This window comes from Sinohyriopsis cumingii, chromosome 11 (genome assembly GCF_028554795.1).
Source record: "Sinohyriopsis cumingii isolate HCF-2022 chromosome 11, ASM2855479v2, whole genome shotgun sequence".
NCBI classification, from domain to species: domain Eukaryota; kingdom Metazoa; phylum Mollusca; class Bivalvia; order Unionida; family Unionidae; genus Sinohyriopsis; species Sinohyriopsis cumingii.
In genome coordinates, this window is record NC_142971.1 from 66,271,781 (window position 1) to 66,280,856 (window position 9,076).

A 9,076-nucleotide genomic window follows, 5' to 3' on the forward strand; every position below is an offset into this window, starting at 1 on the left:
CCTCTTACACCGACGTGGCAAACCAAGCACGGGAGGGGGCCAAGAGAACCATTACGAACGCTTTGTAAATGATACCCGCAGAATTCACCTCTACATGATTTATTACACGGGGTTGTCGACCCAATCATCAACCATTTGCATTTATTCATTATACTATATTCTTTCATTTAAATACTTGTTTTAATTATATGGATGAGTTCGAGAGATTGGCAGCAATTAAGCCCTGGAAAAATATTAAGTTCAATCTCGATAGAGTCCTCAAGGACGCACCAAAAGCGTTAATAAACGATAGAACCCTGTTGAATAAAATACGCGACTCTATCAATGAATTCAAGCGTGATGGTGCATCTCATAGTTGGTCAACATTTCGAATTGATGGCGTTGTTGATGCTACCATGAACGACAACCGCGCAGCAACGATAATATCACAACTTGACGGTAAAAGATATTTCTTCAGAGTAAAATTCATTGTCCGGGTGGAATCAGGTAATTGGATCATACGTGATAAATTTGAACCAGTTCTCAGCGACATGAAAACAGTCACTGTCAGCCGCGACTCCAAGCCGGGGCTGTTAACCGGAATTGACAGACCATACTATGAACGAGCGTATCCTGAAACAGCAGTTGTTTATGGAATATACCCGTTAAATAAGAAACCTGATATCGGAAAACTGAAACCGATGAAACAGTCAACGGGGATAAATTGTGTAGCAGAACGAATAATAGAGCATTTTACAAATGCATGTCGAGGAAACAAGTTGACTGATTTACGACGTAGCAAAATCAACCAGTGAGAGGAGACAGTGCGCGAGCGTGGAGCAACCATCAGCGACATAGCGAGATTAGAAACGTCGTTGAGATTTCCAATAACCGTTACAACGATAACCGGTGAAGTATTATACGAATCAAAGTACAAATCAAATGGGGCCCCAATCAAAATTATTGATCATAACGAACACGCATGGACGCCCGCGATCACAATATTTCCACGGGATAGAACAGTAAAGTATATACCCGAAGAATTCTCCCGGGATGGTTTTCTCGCGGAGAGGAAACTATTTGATGCTATTGCCTACTTGTGTAAAAACGACCCTGTATCAGTGTGGTTACTTCGCAGCGCTGATACCTTTGATCAGTTTGTAAGACCAAACGGTGAATTATATCGCACTGAAGCATTTCACAACAGGATGAAAAAAACCGCCATGGAATTTGAAGAGCATGATGAACAACTGCTAACAAATTGTTTTACGATTCCATCGGTTGCGGCTCATGTTGCAGCGAGGAAAAATGCGTGGAGACCAACGCGCAAGGAATTTCTACCGGATGTACAATCCAGTTGTTTGGAATACTATCACGGTGGACTATGGAACACTGAATACAACCGCGACGCTATGATTTCCGTTGATATGGTTGCCTGTTATCCAGCGAGTTTTCTCGGGTATGGATCCGCCGCTGAGTATTTCAAACGATTTGGACACCCCAGACATGAAATGACTCGTGTTGCTATTAATGGACCACTGCCTGATTTTGATTTAACCGGATTCGCTCGCATAGTATCATTTGAGTTCGCGGCAGGACTTCATCGCTGTTGCTATATTTGAATCGGTAGACACATGGCTGAAAAGAAGTGGCTGCCAATAGCGCTGCTACGGTATATGATTGATTGTAGCATGCTAGTTTCGTTGATTGTTAGTGACGCGATTATATCATACCGGGCACAGACTGAAGTCTGGTTACCAGAACCAGAGCGTCTAGATAGCATAATTGACGAATCCAGAAAAAACATTGATGCCGACGAGGAATATATCATCGAATGGTCCAGGAGGATATTTAACCAACGAAACCGCGAGGCAAAAGATCTCGGTAGAAGAATAATTGGTAAATTCACACAAGGTGGAAAAAACCACGACTACAAACGATATTGCTCACGGCTGATTATAGATGACGCAGAATATGATTTCGTAATCAAGGACGCAGTGGCAAAAAATAGATACGTGAACTGCAAAACAGCTTTCTTGTCCAATGGAACGAGGTTGGGTACAGTTGTTACCTACAGCGATGGAGACAGCCCGGCGTATCCACATTTGAGGGCGTCTATGCTGGGTTATGCCGCTATCAATTTATTCTCGATGATAAATCGATTTCCCGACACCGCGGTTAGAGTAGCCGTTGATTCGTTTTATGTTGACGTAGCGTATAAGGAAAACGTAGCCGAGTTTACTAGTCCGGACGAGAGTTGGGGTACATGGAGAATTAAAAATGAAATACGACGCGATTATTCCCCGTCAGCAGATGTCACCGTTGAAAACGACTACTTACGCGGTGATAAATTATCAGAATGGTCTGATGCACCACCGTGTTCTGATCCAATTTGTAGATACAAAACAGTTTATTTAAGCGGCTGTGGCGGGTCAGGAAAGACGACTCGGGCAATTGAATTATTTCGAACGCGGGCAAGTATAATCGTGCTTACACCGACCCATAGACTAGCGCGAGAGATAAAACAACGAAATGTTGACGCCGTTACTTATCACAGCTTTTTTCGATACAGCGGCGGTGAGTGGACTCCTGATCGAATGGGTGAAAAATTTATTCCTGGGGTTATCATTTGGGATGAGATATGTACTGTTTCGTTAGATGTTTTACAAATGTTTCTTGATTGGTTGCTGCTCGCGAATACAGCGGTGATCATGTGTGGCGACCATGGTCAACCACCACCATTTGTCGGCGAGGGCCCACATGATTGGTTAAAGGGTTTTGTGGACTATTATGAAGAAACCGATACTGATTACCGAGCACTTGATGAACAACTGCGCGGGGTTAAAAAATTAATCAGATTACAGCCGGATAGAGTTCAATGTGAAATAATCCGCGAGGTGATTCCGGAAACGCCGTTAAATGAATTCTGGGAAACATGGAGACCAAACGATTTGATTGTAGCGAGTAGAAAGATAGTCAGGGACACACTTCAGCGGAAGTTGTTTACGTTGCATAAGGAAAAGTTTCCAACGCGTCCAGTGCCGTTATGTTATAGACCCGCGGATACACGGCGGCAGAACATTGAAGTTGAAATCCCGGCCCCGACAGAAAAACAAATTCTCGTGCTGAATGATATTGTGCTCGTTGATATCAGCGTCGTCGAGGACGCGCTACGTGCTGATAAATCCCCGTGGACGCTAGGATACGCAACAACAATACATTCCTCGCAGGGACTAACCATCACGGACACAATTGTTTGGATGGTTGATAATCGCATCGAATGGTCGAATCTAGTCTATCTTGCAGTGTCCCGAGTACGGAGGATAAATCAGCTTCGAAGAATTGTTATTGACGGAGTCAGTGACGGAGTCACCAACGACAACGATATCATCGATGCAAGCGTCATTGATAGAAAACTCTCGGGTTACCGCCAACAGGATAAAAAAAAACAGCGGCGTTTTGATATTGATGCCGAATTAATAATTGCGTTACGACAACAACAGAATAATCACTGCGCGAGTTGTAATTGTGTAATGAGTTGGCGCTATTCGGATAAAGACGCTCGCCAATTTACCGTGGACAGGATCGATAACAGTCTCGGTCATGTCAAAAACAATGTGAGGTTGACATGTCTTGAGTGTAATAGACGCAACGGCGCTAGTCAAGACCACGCGGGGGTAATTGAGTATCGTCAGGTATCACTTGTAGTTGCTCGCGTGTAAACCCCCGCTGAGGAGCAGTTGAATCCAGTCTATAGATAGGTGGTCTACCAGTTGATCGTGTTATCGTTGATATGTTATGTGTGGTAACACTCCAAATAGGATCAGTAGCCCTTTTTTTACCGCCTTCAAGCTCTCCTGGTTCATATAGATATCTAACAGTGACATCGCCGAGAATCGGCTTGGAAACGCTATCTATTTTTGATCTTCCGGGTATATACTCGTATTTAATCGCGTCGCTGGGCTTCATGTTGATTGCTCGGGTAATCTCGTTATTTAACGCTGCAATTACGCCTGATAACCTTTTGACCCATTCACGAGATCGTTTTTCTTGGATGAATTCCTTCGCGTATTGATATCCAAATAACCGTTCAGCGAGAGTCCGATTGAATCGTTCAACAATTGCCTGATCACGATGTAGCGCAGTATGACCTCGTCGTACCGCGACGCTATGATGTTTCAGCGTTGATAAAACAGCGCCGCGAAATTCACTACCGGGATCAACTTGTAGTAGATTTGGCCAGCGCAGAGGACCCCTTCGATAAATTCCTTCAAACGCAGCGGCTACTTCAGTTGCTGACTTTGTTTTTAACGGCTCCGCTTGTTTGTATCGACTCGCAACATCAACTACGGTTAGCGCGTATTTGTAACCGTTGTCATGCGGCAGAAATAATATGTCAGCTTGATGAACTTCATTGGGTACGCTGACATCAAAGCGCGAGAAGTTGATTTGTTTAGGCGGTGGTAGATAGATTTGCCATATAGCCTGTTTGGATAACCAATTAGCCGCAGTGGCCCTCGTTACTTTTGCAGCGCTTGCAAGCTTACCAATTGCGGCCTTCCCCTTCCAGTATCCTCTCGGAGAATAATAGATGGATTCCATGTTGTTATTATAAACGCTAGCGTTTTCAATTACCAGAGCGAGAAGCTCCGCTTCCAATCATTAATTTACCTTTCATAGCCGATTTTACCAACCATGAGGCCAATTTTTCTTTGACGGATTTATCAGGAATAGCATTTAACGCGTGAATTAATTTTACGTCCGCGATATGACGCTGTTGCAGATCGCTACTTTTGTAGTAGGCAACATCATGAGCATGACACGCCTTATCGATAGCGTTTATTGGATACTCACCGGGTTTGGGTTGATTTTGATCATCGAGTCTGATATCTAATCGCGTTCCGGGGCCACAGTAGTTATATCCTGGAAGGTGCTTTTCTCCTGGATACTTTGCCCACGGGGTTCCGGGGAGTTTTGATAACTTGGCTGCAATATCACCTCCTCGCTTTTTTTTAAAACATCTCCGGGTCTAGCAGAAATAAATCTAAATTTCTTTGTACCGCATTGTACACACTTACCAGTAAGCGCCGATCTGTTATTTCTTGTTGTAACGGTTGTCATATCATTTGTGCCAGTACGCACTCTACACTTCACACAATATAAATCCATAATTTATGTATAGAGACATGAATATAATTGACTTTTCAGCGACTAAAACAAGAGAACCAGTTAAGCATGTTGCAGCGTTACCAAACTCGATCCGGATGATTATCATCGGACCATCTGGATCCGGCAAGACGCAATTGTTACTTAATTTAATAATGAGATGGATGAAGTGGGATAAGTTGTATTTGGTTGCTCCTAGCGTAGATGATCAACGATGCTACGAGGTGTTGAAAGATTTTAACGAGAATGCATCAGCGATCGCTAAAAAAAATGTTATTGAGTTTATTACAGATATCAATGATGCACCAGGTATCGATGATATTGATGGCGACGTCAACAATCTAGTCGTGTACGATGATGTTATGTTAGACAATAAAAAAAACCCAGCTAGGATATTTTCCAGAGGCAGGCATAAAAACACTGACGTGATATATGTCACTCAACGATACACTCAGATTCCAAAAGTAATCAGAGACAACTGTAATATTCTTGCCGTATTCAACGGCGTTGATACATACACGCTACGAAATATTTGGCAGACATGGTGCGGCGGTGACATGGACTTTAATGTTTTTCGAAACTTTTTTAGTCATGCTCAGTCGACCCCACATGGATTTGTAACGATAAATTTACATGACCCTCGGACACGATATCGTATCGGACTTGACCAAATATTCGGTTAGTTGTAAATAATTTTCATTGTAAGATCATAGCAGCAGAGGGGGCGATGACATCGACGCGGTCGTCGATGTGCTTACCGGACGCTGACGACGCTGGGGATCGACGCGCAGAAGGTGTTAATTAAACCAAATGACGATTGGACGATCCCCCAACGACGTCGTCGTTTTTTTTTTTTACCAGCGCTGACTACACCGGATCCGTTGAGTGCAGAAAGTAATAATTAAGCAAAATAACGATTGGACAAAATGTCGGATTCGCCCCCTCTGCTGCTCCCACCACGTTGTACTCCACCACATCAGAGTACACAAACATCAAATTCAGTCCTTGGTTCAGTTCTACCGGGGCACAAAAAAACCTGGCAAAAGACTCGTTGTCGTAAATGACTGGTAATTCGTTTTTTTCTTTTTCTACTTTCTTCCTCAGCTTCATGTTCCCACCCAACATGTCAAACAATTCAGGACAAAATAAGAAAGACAGGATTTTACCCTCCTCAGGAAATTTCATCAGGAAGCGACGAGCTGTTTTGTGGTATTCCAGGGTGACACTTCTTCTGGCATGCTCCAAAGCTTTCAGAAACACGACATTAAACCTGGAGGCTATGGTGCTGACCAAATGTTGACCACTAAAATAATAGCCTGAGGGAATGAACAATTGGTAGGTCGACGTTTTAGTTCTGTCATCGTAGGTTCTGTGATCATATTTGACATTCTTATCCAAGTACTGTTGCACTTGTTCGTCATAAACTTCCACATCAAATTTATTTTGATTGTCAAGGACATTGTGGACTTGGGTCGGGTGAATGATTTCCACTAAAGCCACTTCCCAATGGGCTTCGTGATCTAAGGGGATGGCTTGAGGTAATTTGGCCGTGTAACAGCACAACGTGTTCTTGGGAAACACCTCCATGGAACTGTCACTGGGTAAAGTTAAGTAAAATTGGTTTTGGTGACTCATAATTCCAGAGTTCTGTGGCTGTCCGAGGGGTTACTGGACGTCAGAGGCGTGTCTCCGCCCAAAATGGGGTTCTGGTTGTGGTTGTTGTTGGAGTGGTGACTGGCACTGGCACTGGACACAAGGTTACCGTTCGAGGAGAATTTCAGGGAGGGATTGCAAACTTGTTGCAAACTCAAATTGGCAATGGCTGCCCCGATGACACAATACACCACGAAGATTTGGCAGAAAAAGACGATTTGCGTTTTAGGCACACGTTCTCCACACCACACCCACAAGGGTTGTTTTGTAAATCTTGCAGAGAAGAACTAGGTGAAGGAGTGGTCGACGTAGCTGCGTCTGTGTGAAAGGGCATGATGGTCACTTCTTTTTATAGTCGATGACTTCCAAAGCGTCGATCCAAGAATCAAAACTGGGTGGATATCCTTTCCAACGTACTTTGACTTCTTTGACACGTCGTTTGCCCACTTTACGGGTTCTGCGTTCGAGAATGCTTTCGATGTCGTACACGTCGTCTTCTTTTTTGGTGACACGTTGTAACTCGGGTAAATAAAACGTTCCTTTGAGCACTAATCCGTTCATGTCTTCCAATTTATAGACGGCAGGATGACGGCCATGCACTCGTCCAGTGACACGAAACAATTCGGTCGTCCAGTTAGGTAAGTAACCTTTGTCGAAAGTGCGTTTGGTTTTGCCAATGCGCACCCAATCTCCTACGGTCAACTCTCCACTTTTCTTGGGGACAGCCCTCGTCGGGGACGTACCAAACAGGCGCTCAAACACCAACACTTCGTTGTCGGGAGTCACGTCTTGCGGGGCACGTCCGATGCTTCGATGGTAAGATTGGTCGTACGCTTGCACCAGGTGCGGTAAGATGTCGATGTACTTCAGAGTGTGGTGATGCGTAAAATATTTCCACATGCGTTCTTTCAAAGTGCGTTGAAAACGTTCCACGATGCTGGCTTTGGTTTCGGGATTCTCGGTGGTAAAAAAATGAATGTCACGTTTCTTTAATTCTTTTTGGAAAGCTTGGTTCAGAAATTCGGTACCTTTGTCCGTTTGCCATCGAAGAGGGTGACGACCGCTTTGTTTCAACACCCGTTGCAGGGCTCGCACTAACTCGCTGCTCGATTTGGAAGTCAAGGGCACGACCCAGGCAAATTTGGAAAAGACGTCGATGACACAAAACAAATATTTGTAGCCACGATTGTAGCTGGCCAAATGAGAGACATCGGCTAAATCGGCTTGCCATTGATGATCGATGCCTTCCACTCGGGTGCGACTTCTGGCAAACTTGCGTCGAATGGGTTTGTGTAAAAGTGTAGGTAGCTTGTTCTTGTAACCATCGTTGCACTTGAGGTAAACGGAGACTTTTCAGTCGAGTTTTGGCAGCACGTTACAATTTTTGAACTCCTGCGTAACCTGCAGGATGCGAGGGGTCATAGTAAATGCTTGCTAAGACTTTTTCCATTTTTTTGCGTTTGTTGGTGTGTTAAGAGGTCACCCACTCTTCGGTGATGCTACTTTGGGTGGGTCGAAAGGGTGGTTTGGAAACGGATTTACGTGTCCGATGGGCTACGGGAGTAGAAGTCGAAGGTAGTGGTGGTGGAGGTGGCAATGGAATGGCTTTGGTCTTCTTTTCTTTTTTCACTTCTGGTTTCCCTTCTTTCTTTTTCACTTCTGTCGAAGGAGGAGTGGACATCATCTTTTTAACCCAAGCTTTCATTTCTTCTCGTTGGGGTGTGGGGGACGGGGTCAACAAGGATGCTGCAATCTTACTCGAAATGGAAGCTTCTGACGGTGTTTGAAACACTTCTCGCATCTCTTCTTCCTCAGGTCTTCTTGGGATAGCATCTCTGGTGACCCCTGGGGATGGTAGTAGTGGTGGTGGTGGTGGTGGTAGTGATGATGGTGCTGGACTTTTCATCAAGGTCTTAAAATCTTTCAGAGTGGGTAGAGCTGTTTCGTCTAAAGCTTTCTGGTGAAAAAGTTGCAGTCGTTGCAAGAGTTGACCGTACTTTTGTGATTTTTCTGTTTCGGACAAATCTTGGCGATCCATCAAGGACTGCAATTTGTGTTGTAACTGGGACATTTCGCTCAAATGGGGATTGGGAGGTAAATGCGGGGTGCGTTGTTCTTGCCAACGATGGTATTCCATCCATCGTTTGTAAGGCACTAAAGCTAGTTTTCGTCCTTCCATGGGGTTGTCAGGGGTCGATTCTGAGATCTTGGGACTTCCGAAGGCCTTTTTATCTTGCTCCCACCAGTCCTCCCAACATGGTTCCCAAGACTCCTTTCA